The 27,151-nt window shown below is 45.4% G+C and overlaps 2 long non-coding RNA genes across 2 annotated transcripts in view; one reads left to right on the top strand and one right to left on the bottom strand.

Moving 5' to 3' along the window:
• The window catches only part of LOC135388069 (uncharacterized), a 277,500-nt gene that overhangs the window by 20,985 nt on the left and 229,364 nt on the right, over positions 1-27,151 (top strand). The gene's annotated exons all lie outside the window — the stretch shown is intronic.
• LOC135389903 (uncharacterized) lies at positions 1,663-23,327 on the bottom strand. Its single transcript, XR_010421613.1, has 3 exons — positions 23,136-23,327; positions 6,342-6,595; positions 1,663-2,634 (listed from the first exon to the last, which is right to left on the bottom strand). It is a non-coding gene; the product is annotated as an uncharacterized LOC135389903 (long non-coding RNA).

Raw genomic sequence — 27,151 nt, 5'->3', positions numbered from 1 at the left:
GGCGCGTCTGATGATCCGAAGCAATGTACATAACGTTACACTGACAAGGCTCCAACGGACCTACCCGTGACGACCGTTCCACCAAGCACCACCCGCGCCCCCTATTGCTTGGAGCTTGTTGCGCCACTGCCCTCTCATTCAATACGCGTTCAATTATCTCTAATAAAATTAGACGCTATTTAAATGCTAACGAGACCTATAAAACGGGCCTTGTCCGTCGGTGACCTCGTGAGAGCGACCCGTACCAATGCAAAAAGCCGAGGATTCCCGTTGACGAGGCACCTGCCCAGGGAACGTGGGCGTCTCTATCTGTGTCACTTCCGCCAGCACCTGTCGCCTACTTCGAAACCCAACGGCCGCTCGCAGAGTTTCTTTTGCAGCAGGAGCGTATGCACTGCGGGCTTGGGCGTTTACAGCTCGTCTGTATTCCGCTCATGCGATAGCGGAACAGAGTGCATAGTGAGCGCTTGCGTGGTTATCCGTGAATTCACACGAGCGACTTTCCTCCAGAAGCGGAAGATGCGAAAAGCGTCATAGCTTTCTGCTGTCACGTGAGCGCGAGCGCTCAACGTCGTGTCTTCAGGTACACTGGTAACCGTGGGGAATATCCTGCTACACAGCCACAAGATATTCCGTAGCAGACGGCAGGACGCTGACAGTGTCGTCTGCTAAGTGTCGTCTGCTAAACGCGCAGTACGCCACTCCCAATATTCCGCACCGTGTGAATGGCGCAGCGGTAACGCGTGCGCTTGGAGACTGGGAGGTCCGCGGTTCGAATCCGCGGGCCGGCTGTGCCGTCTGGGGTTTTTCCTGGGTTTCCCTCAGATGTGTAATAGGCGTATGCCGGCACTGTTCCCTTGAAGTCGGCCCATGGACGCAGCTATCCTCCCCCGAGCGGATTCCGCTCGGTCTTCCACTTCACCCTTTCCTCTCCACCACCTTTCCCTTCCCGAGAAACATGCCGCCTAATCAGGCAGGCAGACCTCTCGGGTTCCTCCCAACGACACTCCTCCTCCTCCTCCTCGGAACTTCGGCTCTGTGAGCAGTGTTTTCGCTTTTTCTTCCACTAGAATACTCCATGAGGATGTCGCCAGTGTGAATACACGGTATTAGTATCGTATCGTCGTTCATTGCGTTGCAGTATAGCGATTGAGCGAAGAACACGAAGGATATTCTTCTTGGACAGGATAAACTGTAAAAAAAAAAAAAAAAAAAAGTATCGTTTTCTTAAAGTGAAGATGAACTATATGTAAGCAATATGTCACCCTGTAAGCATCGATGGGCAAAGTATAAGGGAAAGTACTCCAGGTAAAGTACTAAATGCTTGGCAAAATGTGTACAGGGTTCGCCAAGATAAACTTCGGGGTTTCTAATGGAGATAAAACAAATAAGTACAGTGTCGGGAAGCTAAAATAGATGTTAGAGGACGTATTATGCACCAACATTTTATATCGAAACTGTCACTTGGCCCGTTTCTCAGCGGATAAATCGTGGAAATTAAAAAAAAAAAATCCGCCGCTGCCTTAACATTTTCAGTTGGCTGTACCTGTGTTTCAGACCCCTCCGTCAGATGGAGACACGGTCGAACGCGGCGTTGCAGACGATATCGAAACTACATTAACACGATATGAGAAGTTCAGTTCCACTTGTTCACTTGGGTGGGTTGCGTTCGTTTATTGGACTCGAGCTTTCAGCTCTTCGTGGGGACTAATATTCACATACATACGTTCAAATGCCACACACGGACGCAAACAATGCGAAAGAGCGTCTTGAGACAGGCCAATTTATCGACTCCGATAGGATTGCGAACTGGTTAAATAGGCCGAAGCGCAGTGCTGTGAACACCACAGTGTGAGTGTGTTAGTGTGTTTGATTTTTTCTTTTTTTGGTCCGGGTAAACTTTTTCTCCTTTTTTTGAAGAGTAGCGAGCCAAGTATTGGCTGACCTCTCTCAACACTTAAAAACAACAACAACAACAACAACACAATGAAGTTGAACACCGTGGGCAGGCCGGATGCGGCGCCGGCTGTCGTGCAGCGAGCTAGCAGGGCTCACAGAAGGATACTTGAGGTACTTCAACAGAAAGTACAGCAATACGTACTTCAAGTAAAGTAGAAAGTATTGTTCCGAGGGACTACTTGAAGTAAAGTAAAAGTACCCCCTAGTACTTTAAGTACTACTTAAGTATCGAGTACTTCAAGTATACTGCCCATCACTGCGTGTAAGCAATGCAACAATTAGCAAAATGAGCGCTAAAACTGGGGCGAACACTGGAAATAATCTGACAGTATGAACGTGCGCGCGCACAAACACACATAAGCGGGATGATGATGTGGTGGGTCATTCACCGCCGTTATGGCGGTACACTTGCCCCATTGCTCTTGCGGAAGGGATGAGAAAGGGATGATGATGGAAAAGTGTCCTATTAGAATTCGTCCATTAGTCCAGTGCTAGAGAGGAACTCAGCAACAACTCGTAGGGCTTGCATCTGATGTGCGGGGTCCGACCATGGCCCGAGAACGGTCATGGATGAACGCAATAATGGATGTAAACATCCATTATTGCGTTCATCTGCTCCACTGGCTCTGGACCCTCGTTCGGTTGAGGCCATTTGGTCCACAGTCCCACAGGTTTCTGTAAATTGGAAAGAAAGTAAAGTGAAACTCCAGCAAGCTCTTGGCCAATCTTTTAGCAAATCTTTTCGGCCATATACCTTCCAGCCACATAACGCCCCTGGTATTTCCGAAATTTCAATCAATACTGGGCACACCGATTTTGTTGCTAACCAATTTTTGGTACTTTATAGGGATATAGCCGGACCGTCCCCAATACCACAAGCACGATAAGTTACTCAGTGCCTCACTAGTCTCTATATATAGTCACAGGTCTATAATCTATAGTCACCGTAGAGGTACAGGGATCTTGTTCACTCAGACGTTGTAAAAGCCGCTATGACGTTTCTGAGGTAAAACCTTTCAGCTCGGCGACGTACTCGCTAAACTATTAGGGGACCGGTCCCTTGGTGGCTGTGGCTACGAGGCCGTCGGCGTCGCCGAAGCATGGCGTCGCGCATGTTGTCAAAAAAAAAAAAAAAAAAAGTGCGTCGAACAGTTACAGAGTGCATGTGACTAGATGCACGTGAGGTTGTACACGTAGAGAGCTTGCCGCAGGATGTTGTTGTCAGCGAGCGCCGTACTTCCCCGAGCTTATCTGTGTCGCTCGCCTCAGGAAAGCTGGAGGACGTGCGCATTGATTACTGCCAAGTAACTCCGCTTGCAACACAACTTCGAAGTAAGACCATGCAGAACGAAACGGCTGCGTTCCTATACGTAACGCAACATGTTTGTCGTGTTACCCGATGTCACATACTGTATTACCGCGAGCGATCGGGTATAGAGTATCGCCTGTGCCGATGAAACACCCCTTTTTTCTTCTTTTATAAACGTATCTCCGCGATTATCATGAAAATAATGTAGTTGCCGTTACGGTAGCCAATGTCGGTGGGTTGGAATCGTATGCCACCGGCTGTCCCCTGCACTCTTAAAAATGAACTTCACCACATAGCACGCTCCTAGCCAGCCATCATCTCGAGTGACATCCCGTTTTTTCCCTCGATTGGCTGGAAACGGGGGGCGTACGCCATAATTGATGGGGGCGTAATAATTGCCACAAAAGTTGCGCGTGCGCCCCGCATTTTCATCAAATCATGGGAGAGAACGTTGTCATTCGGAATGATGTTTGGCTATAGAAGCGTGCTTTGCGGTGAAGAAACCTTGTTCTCTTTCTGCAGGAGGCGGGTCTTGCTCAACGACCCCTCTAACACTTTGCTCTCCCCGACAAACTCACGCACCCTCTACACATCTCCACCCTTCATCCTCCATCCGTCTTTTTTGTGTGCTTTAGTCGTGACGATGCCCACTTCTGTATGGCCAACAACGGCGAGCCGATTTTGCCATTACCCCACCTCCCTCTGTTTTTAGAGTGTGGGTTGCCCGGCAGCCTTCCCAGACGAATGTCGGCACAGTTCCCCCTGAAGTCGGCCCAGGACGGCCAGCATACTATATCATGCTTGTCCATAGGGAGTTCATAGACGACGTATAAACGTGGCGATACAGCGGATAGATAGGGAGTGACTTTTTCGGGTTAAACCCGATTCCGCCCGGTTATTCCCTCCGAACTGACCTCCGACCAATTCGGGTTAAACCCGATTTCTCCCCGAATTCCAGTCACTATGAAATCCTGAAGTGACGTTTCCATTGAAGACGAACAAAGGCCGCTACGTGTAACTCATGTAAGAATGGGTCGCTTACTTCCCCAGCTATACACTCATGTGTGTCAACACTGTCTATGCCTCCGCAGATTACCGCTGGAAGGTCACGATCTCGCAAAAACAACTACAAAACAACAAAAAAGAGGTTAGGAAAGGACTTAACGGAGAAGAGGAGAAACAAAAACACCCGATAACACCCGAAGGCACAATTATCGCCCGATTTCTCCTCGAATTCCAGATTTAAAAATAGCGCCCGATTTTTACCCCCCGAATCTGAGGAAGGCATTTAACCCGAAAAGGTCACTCCCTACGGATAGATAAACGTTTCAAAGGTGAGGTGGTATTTATAGGTTATTACTGTCTTGTGCTACAGTTCACGTCACTTGTTGTATCCAGCGAGCGTATAGAATGACGTACTGTTGACCAAATATTAGTATAACTAGAGCTGGATAAATATATTACCAACACGAGTCGCTTAGGTTGGTCACGCAAGGAGTCTCGCAAAGAAGCGGTTGATGCGTGACATTTTGTAAGACATGTACAGAGACAGACAGGTGGTAGTTGCCCACTGAAGTATGTGCAGGTATAGCAGTAGCAGTATATGTACAAGTACGTCGAAAAATATAAACTTTCAACAGGCTGTTATCGCGTTTCTGAGTATAAAGAAGATACTTTATTTATTCCTGTTATGAAATCGCTTCATAAAAAAAAAAGGAGATATCGACCTCACTAAAAGAAAACGAAGAACAATGTGCGTTAGTTTGTACATTTTCTCGCTTTTGTTCTTTTTTTTTTTCTCTCTCTCTTCGCTCTTATTTATTAAGGGTCTTCCCGTGACAAATGGCGCATGGTAGGGAGAAATGGCGGTTGTCAGCGTGTCTCCGGCAAAACGAAACAAGACAAAGAATAAGTTGGGTATTCAGTGTGGTGCGATTTAATCCCTCCTTGGAGACGAGATCGTGAAAGGAGCTCAAGGCTGACACCACCGCAACGAGATAGCCAGTCTCATCGCCTCTTTAATCTCTTCCCACGGAGAGGTCGGCTGTCAGCGACGCAAACAACGGATCGAGCACTCAGCGTAAATGGCTTCTGTCAGTTGAAATGTCCTACTTCAACTCTGAAAAGAAAACGGGCCGGGAAATAGAAGAAGAAACACGAAACCGTACAACCCACTCGCTTTTGATGGGGGCACATGTTTAAATGCTGACAGAAAAAAAAGGAAGGGAAAGGTTAGCCACAGTGATGACTACTAACTACTTCGCGATGGAGTAGTTTAACTAGTAGTTCAGCTCCTTTTCAGGGGAGTAGTTAAAACTACTTCTTTAACTACTGCAATGTATTTTAACTACATCTATAACTACTTAACGTTGTCCATCAAGACCAATCCCTTGTAGTGTTCTTGGACACCTAAATATGAATCACAAGCAGTGATAATGATATTTAAAATATACTCTTGCGCCTACGTCGCTTAATTCACATACTGTCGTAAAATCCGCTTCCTGTATCTTGTATATTATGCGCTGACAAGCTTGCTGCGGAAATATTTTCTATTGAGTGAAAGCTTGCGCTAAGTACGTACAACATACGACGGACCATGTACGAGATTTACACTCAGACTTCTTCGTCACAGATCAATGCGCCACACACAAACATATAAACTGAGTTGCAGAATTATTTCACAGCAAATGAGGCTTCACTAGAAAAGCATTACAAGTGAAGAGTTAGTACACATGTACGGCACAATTGCTCTGCACCTCCGTTCTCATCAAACAAGTAGCTCAAGGTAAAAGTCAGAAGCACAATCGTGCCGTAAAGCTTGGGGCAAAATCGGAGGTAGTTGGTGCCTGCAGTAACCTAACTACTGTAGTTAACTACTTGAAATAGTAGTTTAACTAGTAGTTGCAACTACATTTCTGCAAGTAGTTGATAACTACTTTTTAACTACAATCAGGTAGTTTAACTGGTAGTTTAACTACATGTAGTTAACTACTGGCCATCACTGGTTAGCCATGATGTAGGCTTGCTATTCCCAAAAGCAAACACAAACAAACGCAACGAACGCATCGTGTACCGTCGGTGCAAACATTCGAGGTGATCGTGGGATAGGCTATCCTTCGATCCCGGTCGAATGCGTAGGAAGTTGAAGGTTCTCTGGAGACAAGATTTCGTTAATTCGACGTTTCGTTAATTCGACATCATTATTCACGTAGTCGTGCTTGTTTCGTATCTTCGCTGCAGCAGCAGTACGTGAAGTGTGTTTGTAGCTTGTCTTCCACGATTACAAGACGCACCATCAGTGAGACTTTTAGGCTGTTTGTGGGCACCCTGAAAAAAGTAGTAAGGAGTAAGTAGAAAAGGAGTACTAATTATACGAAAGTACGGTCTAAGACCGAGTAAACTGGGAAGTAATTACAGCATGTAGTCCTTGCAGTTACTCCCCAGTTTAGTAGCCTGCATGCAGGACGCTGAAGTTTACTCCCGAGCAGTGCAAATAGTCTCTAAACATCGCATAAACTTCCGTGTACTTAGTCTCGAAAGGGACTAATGATTGTGGGAATGCATGTAGATTCCTGAAGGACTAAAAATACTCATCCTTCCACCCACCCCTTAAAGTACCCCCTGATCGGATCGAATAGAGTATAATAATTGTTTACTATAGCGATGACTATGATCGGTAGACGTGCCATAAATATTTTTTTATTTTGTGTGATCGCCGCGAAGCAACTGTAGCTATGAGCGGCGTGCAGATATAGACAGCAGGACGAAGGGGTGGACGACAGAGGGGTTAGTATGTGCCCTGGGTCGACTTCAGCTGGAACTGTGCCGACATTCGTCTGTAAAGCCTTCGGAAAACCCAGGGAAAGCCTGAGACAGCACAGCCGGTGGTAGGATTCGAACCCACCACCTCCCAGTTCTCAGCACGACCTTGGCTACCACCAACGATCGCCTTAACAACACCTTAACACCTTAACCTTCTCGGCCATGCCGCTGCTGTGTCATAAAGAGATTGCAAAGGAAACGACAACAACAACAATCCATGGCTTGAAAACCCGAGACGAGGTAGGGACCAATAACAGACAACCACAAACACAGTCTCAAGTTTGTCACAGTCACTCACAGTCTCAAGACACAAAAACACTGGTTTGAGACCGTGTTTGTGTTTGTCTGTTATCTTCCTTACCTCGTCTCAGGTCTTCAAGTCATGGATCGTCATCACCAGCTCGCTTGCTACCTAACTTTCCTTTCGTTAACAACGACAACTTTATTGCGAGATGAAGAATGGGGAGTTTCATCGCCGGGAGTGATACTGGTTTCAAAGCAATAACTATAGCCGCTGAACGGAAAACTATCCTATGTCGATGCCGGATAAGCATAATCGATAACGACTTTGAAACTGCAGAACAAAAACCAAGAACTGCCCACCGCAAAAGACCTCATCGTGTGTTCCGGCTTGCAACCAGTCGAATGACCGTCACCGATAGACCCCCCCCCCCTCCCCTTCCTTCTGTTATCGGAGTCGGTGACCCGTACAACGTTTGTGCCACAGGAAGAACGAGACACCCGACTTTAACCTTTTTTAATAGGCCTTCCGCATAAAGTCTATGGCAATTATGGGAGAGGGATGTCGGCTCGACATGTCGGTTCACGACTGAACTATTAGGGACGGAACAAATCGAAACGGATTGTCGTGGTGGAAAAATTGAAGGCAAGACCACGCAGCCCATCCCCGCAGCGGAAATCGATTCTCATGTGGATGTACGGTTAGGTTAGGTGGAGAAAGCGAAAAACGAGAAATAAACTAATAACGGGGACACAGCAAAAAGGGGAACAGCGCAATACACAGACACACGTAATGGAGCTACGTGGTGTAGAACGGATGAAATGATGTGATTGCAGGGGTCATCAAACGGGAGGCCGCATACACTGGAAGTGCACAGTATATAGATCGAGTGTCTTGTAAATAAACACTTTTTTTTTTTACTCCCCAGGTTTGCCTGAAAGGGGAAGGAACAGTGATGAAAATGGTATTTGCAAAACACCTATATGAATCAGTATCCAATATCCCATTTGAAATGGTACACGGAAAAATGTATTAACACTCTAGAACAGCAATTTCCTACTTATGCTTGTGGCTATATATGGCTACTACTGTGAAATACCTATGCACTTACAATGAGTGAGTGAGTAAATGAAAAAAAAAAAAAAAACTGCAAATATGTATCAACCTATTTATATGTGCATTATGTACAAGACTAGGTATGTACACAAGATATTATATGTATGGACACTAGATAGCTTTTCGCAGCGTACAGCATGTAGGAGGGTGTAAATGCATGCTTAGTATTTTTATTGCTTGACTGTGTCCTGTTTTCAAAAATACGAGTATATATGAATGTGTATCGAACTCGTTATTAAATGTGTTCTGAACAGACGGGTGACGAAATATCCTTTTTACGAAACATTCTTTTGAAAGGTGTGAAGCTTACACAACAAAGATGCGTGCCATAGGATAAGACATTTACACACGAAAGGTGCAAAATAACAATAAAAAAAAAATACTGTGTGGTCGGGCATATGTTCGGCTGTCTTCTCTCGCATGGGATGTGATGTGATAAAGAAGAAGCGGAAGAAGAAGAAAAAAGAAAGAAACGTTTTCCTACACTCTTAAAAATGAACTTCACCACATAGCACGCTCCTAGCCAACTATCACCTCGAATGATATCGTTATCAGCCCTGATTTGTTGAAAACGGGAGGCGTACGCCTTTTTTGTGACACTTATGCTGTTCATAATTGTCACAAAAAAGGCGTACGCCTCCGGTTTTCAACAAATCAGGGCAGATAACGATATCATTCGAGACGATGGCTGGCTAGCAGCGTGCTATGGGGTGAAGTTCATTTTTAAGAGTGTATATACATATAGTTGGGAGCCTTCTTGGTCGAGTCTAACATCGTTTCAATGCCTTATTGGAAATGTCTAGAGGTCCGTCGGACGGACACGGTTGTTTATACTTCGGAGTCCGTCGGCTCAACCTTACGTCGTGTTAGATGAAGTTAGTTTAGGTTAGGTTAGTGTTAGGTTAGTTTATTGTAGTCAGGTTAGTGCAAGTTAGCTACGTGCAGCTCTAGGTTGGTTAGTTTAGGAAACAGTCTAGTTCCTCATACCACAGACGATCCGATGGACCCCGCTGCGTAAAGAATGTTGTCCGTCGGTCCCGATTGTTTATACATCGGAGTCCTTCGGGGCACTCCGCTTTCAACATTACGTCGTGTTAGAGTAAGTTATTTTATGTTAGGTTAGTGTTAGGTTAGTTTATTCTAGTCAGGTTAGTGCAAGTTAACTTCGTGCAGCTCTAGGTTAGGTTGGTTAGGTTAGGAAACGGAGTCTAGTTCCTCATACCACGGACCATCCGACGGACCCCGCTGCATAAAGAATCGGGTCCGTCCGACGGACCTCTAGACGCAGCCTGTCTTATTACGAATATCGAATTCCAATACGATTTAATTCCTGTACCGGAATCCGATATGCCGACAGGTAACGTTTATCGCACACAGGGTTCCAAGGTAATTTTTATTTTTTGAAAAGTGGCGAAGTTTTGGAAATACTATCGGGTTAGCCCGTATCGGAAATTTTTGAAAGTTTTTAATAAGTACGCCCTCTATCTGAGATTTTTTTTTTTTCAGTCTCTGTCTCCGTTTGAAAAAGAACTCTGAATTTTGAGCGGTGCTTCACACCTGTTCGATCGAAACAGTGTGAAACATTTCGATTTGTCCGGGAATTGTTATGAGCCCTTTGATCACTACAACAGTGTAAACGCGGTGTGTTTGTAAATAAACACCCTTTCTTTTTTTTTTTCGCAGGTCCACCTGAAAGACATAATAATAGTTTTGGAAGAGGTGTATGATCGAACCGATCTGAAACAGTGTACTAAACAGAATCACACTGCAATGATGCTTTATGTTGAATATGCGCTTTGAAATTGTGTACTCTAAAAAATAATAATAATAAAGAAAGAAGAAAAACGCTATTTCAAAGGGCACATTCAGTTGGTATGGTGTGGGGTGCAACTTACACCACAAAGGTGTGTGCCATGTAGGACAAAACATTTACACCCGAAAGGTGTAAAACATTTGCTGTGTACGAATTCCTCGCACCGTTATACCCGAGCGAGCAATTTTACGAAGATAAGCTATTACAAAAAAGATTTGACGGCGTTTCCGAAGCAGAGCTGTTGCAGAGTATGAGACGGAGTAAAGACTCTATAGTTTTTGCCCAGAATCTGTATTTAACTTTCCTTCAAATCAATCGATCAATCAATCAATCAATCTGCCTTTCACATCGTAGAGTGCGTCCACCATCTCCCCTGCGTCTACGCCATTATTCACAGAGGGATGCGCGTTGTTCTAATTAAACCACGCTTTATTGTTTATTTTTTATTTCCGCGTTAGCGCCGCGAAGCAACCGTGGCTATGAGCGGCGTACAGAGGTGGACAGATGGAGAGAGGACAGCAAGGAAAGAGTAGGGGACAGGGGGGTTACTGTGCGTCCTGGGCCGACTTTAGGGGGAACTGTGCCGACATTCGACTGGAAAGTATCTATATACAGCTTGCGAGCACAAAGTCTCTTTTGTTTTTTTTTTATACATCGTACATCCTAACCCCATATCCCCCACTCCTTCCTAAAATGTGTTCTCTTCATCTCTCCCCCACCTGTACGCCGCTCACAGCCAGCATTGCTTCGCGGCGCTAATACAAAAAAAAAAAAAAAAAAAAAGAGACATCGTACATCCTCCCCCGACTTCATAGCGTTCGCTTTTTCGCGCAGCTTCGCGTCCCTCTGTATAAACTAGGAACGGGTGAAATACGCGTTACTCCCATATTTTATCCGCCTTTGTCACAGTCTGGAAGACTTCACTTTCCGTCTAATTTATTGCTCACGAACGGTATTGCGAGCGCAAAGAAGTCGGCGATGTAAAACAGCGACGCCGTTGAGCGTCAAGAAGCGCTGACAGCAGGAATTCTCAAAACATCTCGCATGTACTGCACTGGTTGAGTTATCAGTGCTTTCGTAATGCCTGGCCAGCACAAACGCTTTTCAGAGCACAAGGTATATGGAGAGGAGGCACGCCTCGTTTACAAAGATGAGGGAATAAGAGAGCGAGAGGGTGGGGGGGGGGGGGACTTTGTAACATGAAATTGAGGGCTCAGCTGAACTTGCCAAGGCTCTGGCAGCAGAAGAGAGATTCATTTGGCGAACGGAGTGACGTTGCAGTGTCGTAATGAATTCATTTATTGCGGAGCGACAATGGCAGTTTATACAAGACGCGGGATAAAGAAGCTTTGTATCCTTTCAGAAACTAAATTGCGACGTGGCAGTACTGTCTTTTTTCTCTGTCTCCTTCCTGGGCGGAAGATTTCTTGTATAGAAGATGAAAGTAGAAAATTTTGTCTTTTTTTTCATTATATTTCTTAAAATTCTACTGGCCCTTGTTGTTCACGAATCGCCCTGGGGTGACTCGTTCCAACGCAAAGTACGTAATGCCTCCTCGTATCTTTTCCACCACCACCACTACCACACCACCGTCCAAACGAAAGATGAAGTGGTGGCGCACTTATTGTTGCAGCTAAATATGACGCCTAAATTAATTGAATCTTGAGAAATTCAGCGTCAATGTGTACACACGAATTCAATACACTTAGAAAGCGCCAGCTGGCGGTGGTGGCGATTGCTTAATATGGCGGATGCTTCTCTTTTCTTTTTGGTCGTAATGAGACATCTTCGACCGAAATAAGACACCTTTGGCCGAACTGAGACTTTGGATATAATGAGACACTTGCGGATTAAAAGATTATTAGCCGTAATGAGACATTCGGCCGTAATGAGATGTTACCGGTGGCGACGAGACCGGCTTGCCGTTTTTGCATCTCTCATCCGGGCAGCGTCACGACTGGATGAAATGAGATGATATGATATGAGATGCTGCAGATGTTGATGTTGAAGCGTTAACTGTGCGCGGTCTCTCGCTTTCCAACAACCAATTTGAATTGCTAACCAGGATTACGCGAGTCTGAGAACATGCGATTTCCTTCTATGTGTATAGAGGGGGGTCAACCACATCCTCTAACTCCGATAATAAAAAAAAAAAAAAAAAAAGCGCGCACGCGGAAGCGATTTTAAACAATGGCTTTCGTCGCCTCGTTATAGGCCATTGCCTTTTATCCACTGCACGGAAAGGTGGTTGCAACAGAATAGCACGGGCACCGCATTGCAGAAGGACGCAGCCGGCAACCTGCGTGACGTTCACTAACAGACTCCCTTGACGTCACTGAATTTTACAATTTGCCACGCACGCGCGTTTAATTAATGGCCCTGGATTAGACGGCCCAAAGCTATATACGTGGCATGCATCGTCGTGCCATCAGAAGCAGCCATAGCATTGCATGAGCCATGGGAAGCTCGTGAGCGGGATGGATGGACTACAGTATACGTTAATGGGCCGGAGAAGGATCAGGTGCCGTGCACATGTTGGCCTCGGTCATTAAAACAGGGCCTGGACGAATGGGCCTCCTTGTGTTTGGCGACCAAGCTTTTGTTGTCCAGAATCGTATTCTATTTACATAATTAACTAATTACACAAGTAACTGCCCAGATTACACTTTGCTTTTAACTAACGCAATAACAATGTTTTTGTTTGTTTCTTGTGGACGCAGTTGATTTTATGCCTTTGTTCACTTTCTTCTTCTTCAAGGATATCGCAGCTACTGAGACTGGGTTTACATACTGAGTTATTTGCGAAAGTAACGACAATTAGCCGATTAGCCAGGCGTGTGCTGAGAACTACACAAAGTAGCATCCTTCTACGCAACGCAATCCTAATACGAAACTATGTAGGGATTCGATAGCCGACGGGTTATGATTCGGATACCTCAAGGTTCACGAAAGCCGGCTGATTCACCGAGGCTTTTTTTTTTTTGTTTTCTTGTCGCCAGTACTCGCGCCGGCTCGAACGTCAACTGCAGCAACGACATTCAAGCAAGAGGAGTGGACATGGGGGTGGGGTGGGGTGGGGGGTGGGGGGTATAGGTTTATTATAAAATAAAATGAGGGAAGAGTGTACATGACTACTGTATGGTACTGTTAGAAGAAGAATCGAAAAAAAAAAAGAGAAAAGAAACGAAAAACGAAAGAGAGGGATAATTTTAGTCCTTTTGTGGGTTAGGTGCACTGTCACAAGGATTAGTCGCTTTGGGAAGTAAATGCAAGGTTGTTTATGCGAAGATTAAGGAGTACTTTCAGTCTTAGGGAGTAAATTTCAAGGTCATGAAAAAAATTTCAATTGCATTCTGGGGACTAGAAGTTGTAATTGCTTCCCCACTTTGCTCCGTTTTCCTTCCTTTTTCTTTTCACTGTCATCATCATCATCATATACTCATTATTTTTTTCCCCTTCTATTCTTCCTTTTATAATTTTCCCTTTTTATTTTTTCTCTTATATAGGTGGCGTGCACGAGACGTCACACCATATCTTTACCCGTGTTTTTTTTCCTCTTTCTGGAGAACCGGCGCATCTCCGCTACTAAGGCACTGCGCTGCGTGTCCCTATCCTTATGCCCGCCTGTATCCGCGCTTCTTCGAGCGTTCTCGGTGGAATGAAATAGACTACGAAATGGTAACGCCCTGGGTCTAAACGCCGCACCGCGTGCCCATCGCATGCTTACGCTCCGATCTATTTCGCTCTGGCTGGCCATTTTTGTCACATCATTCTCCTATCCGATTTTGTTTCCGCTTCGATTCTTTTTGACAGGGTTGCCAACGATACTTCCTCGCAGATAGCGCGTCGTTCCCTTCGCCATCTTCCTGCAGAAAACAATCGTATTCCTCGATCTATACGTCTTCTCGAATTTCCTTCACGCTAAGATGTAGAGCAAAACTAAGCATCACACATACAATGCGACGGCCGGATGATAGAGTGAAATTTGCTGAAGCGTGCGAGCCAGCTTCGTGAGAGAAAAATCAGTCGAGAAACAATGGGTGATCGGTCGTTTCTTTCTTCCTAACAGACACGCAACAATAGGGGGCGCTTCTGGATGCTCTAGAAAAAAAAAAGGAAAAAGATGGCTCTTCGGTCTTCGGTTGAAAGCTCGTTGATTATATGTGTTCATTTCGTCCGGAGTTATTCAATGTAACCGTGCGGTGAAGTATTAGGTGGTTCGTCGAAAGCGGTACTCACAGCGAGGATTGAACTAAAAAAAAGAAAGAAAGAAAGGAGAAGACATAAAACGGGAACATATTGCGGTGAGTGTCTCGTGTCAGCAGTTTATCCACAATCGCAAGGACCGGGAAGGGGTGTCATTGTTACAGTTAAGTTAAAATTGTAACAGACTTTATGTGTATCAAGCTGAGATAAGAGAGCTCCCCAGTAGGGGGTGCGCAGGAAGAAAAGGAAGAGGGTGTCGCAAAGTACTTGAGGCGGTTTTGGGGGTGCATGTAGGGGGTTCCGGGTAAATCACTGGATTCGTGTCAGCGGTTTATCCAAAGTCGCAGGCACAGGGGCGTGTTGCAAAAATGTGGTGCTGGTAGGGGGGGGGGGGTCATTATTAAAGGTAAGTTAAAATCGTAGCAGGTCTATGTAGCGTTGCCGGCATTTATCCAAAGCTGTAATATGAAAGGGCCCTCTGTATGAGATGCATAGGAAAGTAAGGAAGGGGGGTATGGCAAAACATTTGGCTGGGGGGGGGGGTAGGGTGGCGTCTGTATATATCACTGTCCTTTAAAAAAAAAACTCTCCTAATCTGCGCTCTAAAAAATGTGCCTGTTTATATGTATGTCTGCCATGGTCTAGAGACCCCCAACAGCAGTGGTGTAGGCAGTGGGGTAGTTTTCTGTGTTCACCCCCCCCCAAAAAAAAAAACGCTTACCTTTTGATAGACCATTTAGGAACCCCCCCCCCCGGAAAATAGGGGAAATAGTCCTCCCCACGTAAGGTTCCCGTAGAACCCTTTCCAAAATTTCTTTCTGACTACCGGCCTACTGGCTAAACACGTATAAGGACAGTTGTTTCATGGTGACGTCACCCGGCCCACCATAACTGCTGCCCAATGTCGCTGCATAGCGTCACAGTCATCGATCAAGCATGTGACACTTGGACAGAGCGATGCCGAACAGGGACTCAGAACTATCGGAGTTGACGTCGGTTCATTGCCGGTCCTGCCATGCCGGTTGTGGTGGTGTTCGACGCGTTCTCTGGGTTTCCTGAAACTCTCTAAACATACGTGGCAACAGATCCCCACGAAGGCGGCCCCCTACGATCACTAATCTCCCACTCCGTCCGGTGCACCCACTCCAGCTGTGCACGGTTGTACAGTGCATATAGCCACAGTTGTTTAGCGATTGTAACATAAAAAAAAAGAAAATGAAACACAGCGTGAAACACACGCGTGTGCAAAGAACACGTTTGTGAAAAGAAATAAAAATCAACCCACAGCAGCGCGAGAAAGAACAAAAAATGGCTCATAAACCCGCTGGGCATAAGCCGTACGTGAAATAGAAGCAACTTCACAGCCGTGAAGGTCAATCCAAGGTTACATTTCGAAAGCTTTAAATTAACTCATAATTAAAGGATGGAATTTTCGCTTCACGTACGCACACTCTTAAAAATGAACTTCACCGTATAGCACGCTCCTAGCCAACCATCATCTCGAATGACATCGTTACCCGCCCTGATTTGTTGAAAACGGGAGGCGTGCGCCTTTTTTGTGACACTTATGCTGTTCATAATTGTCACAAAAAAGGCGTACGCCTCCCGTTTTCAACAAATTAAGCGTACGCCTTCCTCTCTCCTCGAATCAGAAGCGATAACCCTATCATTCGTGGCAATGGTTGGCGTAGAGCGTGCTATGCGGGGAAGTTTAGTTTTTAGAGTACGCCCGACACCATTGACACTTTACGCACAGGACAAATACCATACTGCATAAAGTAAAGTACTAAAGTAAAAGTAAAAGTAAAGAAACTACATAAAGTAAAATACCATGTGGTACTTTACTAATGTAAAGTACCACAGTAATATCAATATCACTGTATAGTATATGAAATGTAATGAGTAATATCAGTGGTATCATTGATACAGCCACAATGCAAAAAGTACAACAAGTACGTACGTATTTTATTTTGATGGTGATGATGACTGGGGTGTTTCATCGCCGTAGGCCATCAAGGGCAAAGTAAAGTATACAAAGTACCAGGTAAAGTGCAGGGCGTGTGCAGATAAACTCTAGTGGCACTTGCACACGTGACTCGTTGTCTGCCTACCTGACGAACTTCCGGTGGCACACGATGGCGCACAGTTTATGCGCGCGAAAGCTACAGAAAAATCGTGGGAGCCATACTCACCGTAAAAAATAAACAAAGCGACGAAAACATCGGCTGCCGTGTATGAGAATAGAGCAACATGGCGGACTCAGGAGAGTTGTGTGCAGGTACCGCTAGAGGAGCTATCGGTGCAAAAACCGAAGTGATGTTCTAAATGGAAGCTGCATCGGTAGTGCCCCTAGCGGTACCTGCACACAACTCTCCTGAGACCGTCGGTTAAGTATATCTCACAAATCTCTCCGAAATCGCACCTTTGGTAGCGCATTTGGGAGAGGGAAACGAGAAGTAAACCCTTCTCTCCTATGCAAATTTGCTGCTGAACCCTTCCAGAAATAATTTTTCTGGCTGCGCTACTGCCGTGCCCGGCTTGGTTACCTTCGCAGAAAAAGCGCTACTTATTGTGCGTCATAGCAGTATTCTAGGGAAGGTTGAAAAGCTTTAGTGGCAAACGAATACGTTATTCAATAAAACTATTAGGCACAGAGCCTACCAATCTGTACCGAACGAAATATTGAACGCTGTAAGGATTCATATTTATTTGTATTTTACTTTTTGCCACATTTATATCTTATTTGCTTGAAAATTTGTTTGTTCATTTCAGTACTTCTATTAATATTTTTAGTTCAGTTACCTTTCTTTTCCTCTGTCGCATTCCGCATTTAATTAATATTCGGCCCATATGTGAAAAAAAAAAAAAAAGACAGTATCTATAGGTCCTCCCTCCTGGTTTTCGGCCAATATGACCATATGAGCCATATGACTGAGCATTTAGGCCTTCTGGGCACCTTACCTTGCCCTGGTCATTTAACCCAAATGCTCAAAAGGCCCTTCTTTTTTTTCCTTTTTCAGGTCTTATGAACATTTGGGCGTTCTGATCACTTGGGCCTTATGCACACACGTGCCATATGAGTAGATACGGAGACCGTCATGTTGCCCTATTCTGAATAAAGTACCAATTTGGGCCTGTTGGTCACACATAATAAAATCGCTAACGCAGTGCTAAAAACAATAACGACGGCACAGTGCGTCCGTCCTGTGTCGTCCTCATTGTTTTTGGCCCTATTCTGATACACGGAAGCCGATGTTTTCGCCGCTTTGTTTATTTTTTTACGCCGAGTATGGCTCCCATGATTTTTCTGTAGCTTTCGCACGCATAAGTGCGCCATCGTGCGCCACCGGAAGTTCGTCAAGTAAACAGACAGCGAATTACGTGCGCAAATGCCACTGGAGTTTATCAACACACACCCTGTCCTTACCCAAGTGCCCTGCGGGTCTAGTTTGCACTGTTCTGTGTTTCAGCGTTTGCCGGCGACGAAAAGCGTGGACGTATTCTCTTTATCGGCATTTAAACAAGTTCAGCGCTTACTCATGAACAAGGACCGAAACATGGGGCGTAATTTTCGCGTCAGGTAGCTGCGCATACGCGAAGTACTCGTATTGTTATTTCACGGTTTATCCATCCTGCCCACAGATACAAACAAGTTATTTGTCGACGTTTTTCTCACTTTCTTTTCTCCCAGCCGGGCACTCGAATACTTGACGGGAAAGTATTTATTGTATTGCGCATGGTTGTAGATAACGCATTGATAGCGAGGTATTACGTATGCATGTATCTTGTGTGTATGTAACAACAAGTACGTGTATGACGACGGGATGAGGTTATGTACGTGTGTTTATACGTGTAGAGAATGCGTGAAATGACAACAGCAACAACAATAGATGATGACGATGAGATAGGTGTGTAGAGAATGTATTGTATGCGTCATATAGTGTCGTAGCATATAACTGCCGGTGGGTTTTTTGGGTGGTCCATCGATTGCTTTTCACGCGTTGAATAAATTTTCCCATAACGTAGTACGTAAAGTACAGTTACAAAGTACACAATTTGAAATACACTTGAAGTAGTACTCGGGTACTTGAGTACCTCAGGTACTCTCCATTACTGGTTTTACCATTGATATAACTACCCAGTCCATTACGGAGATAGCGACCACCGAATGCGTTAAAGATCAGCGAACAAAAGTGCCTCGTGTCGACGCCCTGGCCGCTAAGCCTAACGAGGCCAGCGTGCCAACAAGGAAAACCATAATGGCGGCGACCATATCACCCCGGTGACAGTTTTAGTCCAGCAGAGAAACAAAAGGGGAGCTCTGTGGCTTCCATCAACCTTTTTTACCGCATACCACCTTTTCTATTTCAGAAGGGGGAAGTGGTGTACACTACGTCCTTGTTTTTGTTTATATTACTTATCTTTTCTCGCAGGCGGTATATAGCGATCGAACCGGGTTACGCCCTCATCAATCGTGTGCAGGCAACCGGAAATGGGTTTATTTCGGTAAAAACCGGTTCGTCTGTATCAACTCCTGGTCTAGTGTCCGCCTGTCTCGCTGTCAAACCGAAGGACCTTCCCTTTAACGGTTCTTTAGTAACATTATTTTGGAGGTCTTCTGCCAGTGTTTGAAGCAAGACACAATATATATAACCTCCGCAGGTTTGGAGACAGACATACATATATACATGCGTGATGATGGAGAGGGATTGTTGTCCGACGTCAAGGCTGACCTCACTGGTTAAAGGAAACAGTGTCATGGACTCATGGGCACTTCGAAGCTGCTTCGCTTTGACAAGCTACGTTTCGCTTTGTTCGGGACAAATTTTCTCCCCGGTCAATTTTGAGCGAGGTCGTTGTATGCTAGTCAAGCGTAGCTACATGTTACTATTAATAAGTGAGCGGAGCGCACAGTGTCGCCCCATTTAAAGTACGCCATGTTCGTGTGACTGACCCGGATTTTTTAATTAGTGTGCGTGTGTAGGAGACAATGATTTCCGAGATACGTCGTACACAGTAATTTTTTTTAACGCCCTAGGGGTGTAACCGGGCAGCCACACCCCGCGCATCACTTTTCCTTCATTTATTGTTGCTGTTGTGCATTCACACGAGCGACATTCTCCAGAATATTCCAGCGGAAGATGCGAAAAGCGTTATATCTTCCTGCGGTTTCACGTGCACTGCTAACTGTCGGGAGTATCCTGCGACACAACCACAAGATATTCCGTAGCAGACGGCAATAAAAGACGCTGATGGCGCCATCTACTAAGTGTCGTCTGCTAAGTGTCATCTGCTAATTGTCGTCAGTCGTGTGTCGTGTGCTAAATGTCGTCTGCTAAGTGCGCAGTACGCCACTCCCGATCTTCCGGCACCGTGTGAATGCTCATTGTAACACGGGGCAGGACTTCGGCTTCCGTGAGCAGTTTTTGCTTTTTCTTCCACTAGAATATTCCGTGAGGGCGTCGCTCGTGTGAATACACGGTAAATGTCCCTTGTGCATATATCTCTCTTGTCTAACGTTCATTCCAGGGCGGTTCATTATACAGAGACAACGATTTGCCTGGCTAATGTTCCTTTCTGTTTGTCATGTATATGGGAAAGCGGACTGCGCTGGGCCGAAGGTGATCCGCTTGTTGCGGTTGCGCGCCGGAGGAAATTGTTATTGTGGAGGCAGGTTTAAAGTAATGGGCTCATATAACAAGGGCGTCTCTGCTGCGCTGGTTACAAGAGTATTATTAAGGAAGGTATAGGAGCATGACGGAAATAACGTGCTTCTAATGGGGGTTTACGTGACATTGATGACGCTTAAGAAGAATGAAGTCGTCTTAAAGTTTCGTTTGCCTTGTCGGTATCCCGTCATTTACCTCACCTTGCGTCTGCGTTTGCGACGATTGGATGTCTGTTTGTCTCTTTGGGCGAGCCACTCGACGAAGATAGTCAGTGTTCGAATATACCTCTCACAGTAAATTTTTTACACGTTTCGGGTGTACATGGCATGCACCTTTGTGGTGTAAGGTAAGCACCACACGGTAGATGTACATGTATTCTACAAAAAGAGCCATTTGAACGGGCATGTTCTGCAGAAAACAAAATTTCAGAGGCATTCCATACAAAACAGTGAATCCATAGGGGGGCTTTGCAAGCACAATTTTCAACACTGTCGTTATGTCCTTGAGTTGAGACGGCGGAATAAAAGAGGGTGCGTATATATATATATATATATATATATATATATATATATATATATATATATATATATATATATATATATAAAAGAAATGAAATACAATAAAACCGTTTTGCACTCTAAAAGCTCTAAAATAATTACTGTGTGGGTGTCGGAAGAAATACACAAAAGCAGGAAGAAGTAGACGACGTTTCGGCACTCGTGGCAGACGGGGCGCTATACAGCAGCCATTGCCAGCGCACTGAAAAAAAGGCGACTGGCACGCTCAAACTTGCTGAGACATTCATAGTTAATCGTCTGTGGCAGCGCTTCCCAAATTCAGCGACCCATCCAAAATATAACGTATTGCTTCGCGAACGGGTGTTGAACGCATTGTTTACTGCGTGTGTGTGTCACTTGTGTGTGCATTAAATTGTTAGTTGCGAATTAGCAATTGTCCTGTCCTTTCTGCATTTACGTGTTCCAGATCGGCTAGCTGACCCTTTATAATATGTCACATCACCAGCTATGCTTGCCTTGCGATACCTGCGTTATTATTTATTATTTATTTATTTATTTACTGACACATTGCTCGTACACTGATGAAATGTGGGACTACGAGGCCGCAGCCTGTTATGTAGTCCCGTGTGGCAAACAATATGGAAGCTGCGTTACATGTCTTGTGGGTCAGCCTATCAGCACAAGTGTAATAAAGTGAAACCACAGGTATGTAACAGATGTACGACAAAATAACAGCATCAGCAATAGTTATCTCAACTACAACGCTAACACCTAGAGTAAAATGACTAGCCCTAGTAATACTAAATGACATATGCATCACTAACGACAACAATATCATACAGTAAAACAGTGATGAAGATAGCGGTGTATCAATGCCCAGTTAAATGTACTCGTAGCCGCTGTCTAAATGAGAAAAAGTTAGGTAATTGCCGAAGCTCTTTTGGTAATTCATTCCATGCTTTTGGTCCGCAATAGCTAAATCGATATATACCAAAATTAGTTCTTGGGAAGGGCAGTTCAAGGCGTATGTATGTTCTGCGCGACGAATAAGTTAGACCTCGTGCTCCACTACCACGAGCGTTTTTACCTCTGCTCCTCTTCACTCACTTTACCTCTTGCTCGTGCTCCACTACCCGAACCGTTTCGCGACCCCCCGTAATTCGGTCACGACCCCCCCCCCTCCCCCATGGTAATCGCGACCCACAGCTTGGGAAACACTTGTCTATAACATCATTATCGCCTAAAAGGTGATAGCGATGTATCATCCACCTGACGTTGCGATCACCAGCGAACCTTATCGGGGTAGAAAGGAGGAAAATTGAGCAGGTTGGTTAGACAACATTACGACGTGTGTTTGCTTTACTATTTCGAGAGGCACTTACTCGAATCCCATCATTTGACTTCCAATCGCCGAACATGTCCCTCCTTAATATCCCCAAAACTTATTTTTTTCCCGGGGGCTAGGGGGGTTTATGGGAGTAGCCGAATTTCTCTCGTGATGAATTCAATCTCTCCCCCTCATTTTTTCCCCAACATAATCGTCAATCCCTAAGGTCACTTCCCTAATCCCCTTATACTCCCTAAATTGGATCCAAAATATTTCCGAGCTACAGGAGCTCTTGGTTGACTCAGACTTCGCAGCTGACGGTTAACTCTCCGAAGACATTTCTCTGATGACGCATCAACGTATCCAGCCCCGTTGTTCCAGCGCCGGGCATGTGATTGCCCGCCTCGTATCGACCTGTGCTTCGCCCCTCCGTCCCTCTCCTGACGCCACCTCTGATTCATGCTTTCGGGAAAAATACGGCGGGACTTGCGTCATGCGCTGTTGTTGCAACCTACGGAAATGTATGTAGGGATATAGGGAGTGTTGGGGGGGGGGGGTTGTAGTTGAATATGTATATGTAGTTTGTTATGGAGGTTAGCTTTTCCAACGGTACGGTGTCACCATGGATGACGGGACTTCGAAGAAGGGATTTAGAAGACCGATAGAATAATATATGCAATAGTTTGCCGGTCCTGTTAATCTACGTTCTGAGGAAAAAGGGAGTAACTTTAGTCCCGTGAGGGAATATACACGCATTGCCACAATCGTTAGTACCTTGCACTCTTAAAAATGAACTTCACCACATAGCACGCTCCTAGCCGACCATCATCCCAAGCGACACCGTCCTTTCTCCTGATTATCTGAAAACTGTGGGCGCACGCCCTTTTTGTGGCATTATGCAGCTCATAATTGTCACAAAATTGGCGTACGCCCCATTTTTCATCAAATCAAGGGAGAGAAAATTGTCATTCGGGATGACAGTTGTCTCGGAGCTTGCTATGTGGTGAAGCTCATTTTTTAAGAGTGTTGGACTAAATGCACGGAAGAATGACTATTTGTTTTGCTGGGGAGTAAATTTCAGGACGAGGGGACTAGAAGCTCTAATTAGTCCCCAATTTATTCATTTTTTTTTCATCTTAGAGGGTACTTACTTACTTTCTAGTCCTTTCGCCGAAAATAGACCAGCGCTGAATACCTTGGAGAACGCGCAGACCGCAGTGGAATGGTTACTCCACGGCTGAACGTTCCTCTCAGCCGTATACTTTCCTGCACAATATCGCGATAGCCCCCTCACCAGACTGCACCTAATATAGACCGCCGGAGGACTATATGAGCACATGCTGCTCAGCTGCGAGTGAGTCGTGTGCAGAAACGTCGCTGGCCCTCTTGACATCGAGAAAGTACTCGGCGACTGGTCAGCCGTCTATCGAGAAGTTGCGCAAACTGGTACTGATAAAGAGACACCCTCCGTGCAAACGAGACACCCCAACTTATAAGAAATAGAAGGTTGAAATAATTCGGGTCTTTACGTCTTGAGACCAGGGATCGGAACCGGAACTGAACCCGAACCGAAAACCGAAAAAAAAACGTTATTTTCTGTTGAACCCGAACCGAACCCGAACAATTTTTTTGCTTGTCCTGAACCGAAAAAAAAAAATTGATACGGTTACCGGTTCGGGAATCGGTTCAGATGTGAAATAATTGTACTACCGACCGACTTTTTTTTTTGTTTATTTGTTTTTTGTACGATGGTAAAAGTTTGTGACTGTAGCGCCAGTTTTTTGTTTTTTCGGAGCAAAATAGGGCCCTGACCGGGTTTTGCCAAAAGGCTTCCAGCACTTCGCTTTTCGTTTTCAGCAGACGCCCACGAGAATACAATATAGTAAAATATCAGGTATATAATAAATGTGTTTATTACTTGTCTTGTGTTTCCACCTGCTTTCATGAAAGGGTTTTCACGTGAAACGGTTATCTCACACCTTTCTCTTACAACCGTGTACCGTGAGGGTAAGCTCGCTTTCATGTAGCAAAATTGCTGCCGATGAAACGGTTAAACCAGAGCCGAAGAAAGTAAAGGTTCCTATCCCTGTAAATGTCCCGACCGCTCGCCGCTCTTCTTTTTTTTTTTGGGGGGGGGGAGGAGAGGGGGGAGAAGGGTTCTCCCTGAACCAAACCTGAACCGAACCCATATACCTGAACCGGTTCAAGCTGATAATTTCGGTTCAGCGGAGCTAAGCTCGAACCGAACCAATATGCCTGTACCCGAACCCGAACCGGACCGCGAAAAATACCGGTTCCGATCCCTGCTTGAGACAACTGTGATCATGGTCCCGGTCTGATCTGTGGATTAATTTTGCCCTCCTGAAGGTTCTTTGACGTCACACCACATTTAACGTCCCTCGCGGAAGACGGCGTGACCGAGCAGCGCTTGTACCCTTCCACAAGGTTGTCACCGTCCTCGGTCGGGTTTGAACCCGCGATCTTGGGATCAGAGTATAACCCTTTTGTACATGCATACACATATGACTGAAGGAGAGTCCACCATAGTAGAGGATGAGTAGAGGATGTAGAGGATGTCAAGTACCTGGCCGAAGAAAATTCCGTGGAGCCGTCACCGGTGGCTGGGGTGGGGATACGTTTATTAAAAAGAAAAAAAAAAAGCAATAGAAAGGAAAGATAAGTGGCTGCTTGACCTACACTCTTAAAAATGAACTTCACCACATAGCACGCTCCTACACTCTAAAAACAGAACTTCACCGCATAGCACGCTCCTAGCCAACCATAATCTCTAATGATACCGTTATCTGTCGTGATTTGCTGAAAACGGGAGGCGTACGCCTTTTTTGTGACAATTATGAACAGCATAAGTGTCACAGAAAAGGCGTACACCTCCCGTTTTCAACAAACCAGGGCAGATAACGATATCATTCGAGATTATGGTTGGCTAGGAGCGTGCTATGCGGTGAAGTTCATTTTTAAGAGTGCAACCATTGCCACGAGTGATAGGGTTAGCGCTTCTGATTCGAAGAGAGAGGTGGGCGTACGCCTTTTTGTGGCAATTTGGATATATGAAAATTGCCACAAAAAGGCGTACACCCCCGTCTCTCTTCGAATCAGAAGCGATAACCCTATCATTCTTGGCTATGGTTGGCGCATAGCGTGCTGTGCGGTGAAGTTCTGTTTTTAGAGTGTAGCCAACCATCACCGCGAATGACAACGTTCTCGCCCTGGATTTGCTGAAAACGGGACCATGATTGGCTAGGAGCGTGGTATGTGGTGAAGTTCATTTCTAAGAGTGTATGAGAAATACCAGTACACTCTTAGAAGTGAACTTCACCACATAGCACGCTCCTAGCCAACCATCATCCCGAATGACAACGTTCTCGCGCCTGGGGGCTTAATCGCTTCATCGTCGTTACGGTCGTTACAAGCTAACGAGTGGCGGGAAATTCAAAAAGGCGGGAGGGAAATTTAAAAAGGTGGGCACGTGATAAAACACGTGCACGCGCTCTTCGCGCGATACGTGAAGGCCGTGGTACACGTCACGCGCAATGTGTCACGTGCCCACTTTTTTGAATTTCCCGCCACTCGTTAGCTTGTAACGACCGTAACGACGATGAAGCGATTAAGCCCCCTGATTTGCTGAAAACGGGAGGAGGAGCCTGTTTTGTGCTCATTATGCACGGCACAAAATAGGCTCCTCCTTCCGTTTTCAACAAATCTAAGGCGAGAACGTTGTCATTCGGGGTGATGGTTGGCTAGGAGCGTGCTATTTGGTGAAGTTCATTTTTAAGAGTGTACGTCGGTTGGTTCCTGCGGGATAATAAGTCTATCGCATATTTCGATGAAAATCACACTAATCAAACTGTGTACTGGGGTAGCCAGTTCGACTTCGTCGAAACTCACATCCCCATTTTTTTCTTTATCAGATCACACTATTGCTTTCCAATGCGTGCGTGCGGTACCGTGCGTATGCGTTGACATTCTTCTTCTTCTTCGTCTTCTACCTGGAGCGCGGCCCATGACTGCCTACGGGGCGACGCGCAGGTTGGTAACCACGGCAACCCACACGCGCACGCGTTGGAACGCGTGCGTGCAAACTTTTCCTGAAGCACGTAACAAAAGAAGGAAGAACTATTACATTTAAAAAAGCGCAGAGTACATCTTAATGCTGCATGCCAGCTTTCACGCATGTTTCGAGGCACAAAACACTTGACGTAAGTTCCAGTATACTTCCTCTCCACGTTTTATAACGAAGAAACAAAGCACCAGGTGCAGGAACCGAACAAAAATAAGAACCGAAAATAGCAACAGCAGTCATAAAGACTTCACAGTTATCAACATGGAAGCGTGTTCTTGTTTGACATCGACACAAAAGGCATTTTGTGTGAAGCTAGCCGTCCATAATAAACGCGAGAAGCATTGGACAGAAATAGCCCACGGCCGCTGCGTCGAGCAACGTTTATTTTAACGACCCCCCCCCCCCCCCCCTCCCATTCCTTTTTGACGACGATTGCCTTTTATCATTGCACAGTGCTGCGGGGGGTCCTTTTTACAGAGTCTTTCATTTCTGCACGCTCAATTATTCAGGGTTCCATTTTTGCATCTCCGATTGGTTCACATCGCCTGCGCGGGCAACGGTGATGGGTCTCATAAAGGAATTGCGCATTCATATTTGATGAGAGCAATTTAGCCCCAGTCTCTGTTCCCTCGCGGTGCACGATAGTCATTTTCTTAGTCAGCCTTCGAAATTCCCCTCTTCTTTTGTTGATGATCGATATGGCTCTAAAGAAAAGTAACTTTTTTTTTATACATGTAGTCGATGTATAGCGTAATGGCAGCACAATAACGGCTATCTATGTATTTTTGCTAAAAGAAATCGCACCCATATTTAGACTTGAGAGAGATTTTAATCCAATTTTAAAGGTCCTTTGCTCGTACCGTCCGAAATGAAGTCGGTTAATTTAATTGATCTTTGACGTTCGACGTTAAAGCGCATGAGGGAATATATATCCTTCGAATAAGAATCGCAGTATGCACCGCTCGTGCGCTTTGCAGAAAACGACTTTTCGACTTACCTGTCAGATGCCCTCGCTCTTCCCTTTCCATCGTGACGTCTTACGAGGTTTCTTTCAGCTTGTTGCGCCACAGACACTCATACATGAACTGCA

Source organism: Ornithodoros turicata, chromosome 3 (assembly GCF_037126465.1).
Source record: "Ornithodoros turicata isolate Travis chromosome 3, ASM3712646v1, whole genome shotgun sequence".
Classification (NCBI taxonomy): domain Eukaryota; kingdom Metazoa; phylum Arthropoda; class Arachnida; order Ixodida; family Argasidae; genus Ornithodoros; species Ornithodoros turicata.
The sequence above is the reverse complement of the archived record's forward strand: the minus strand, read 5'-3'. Positions and strand labels throughout refer to the sequence as shown.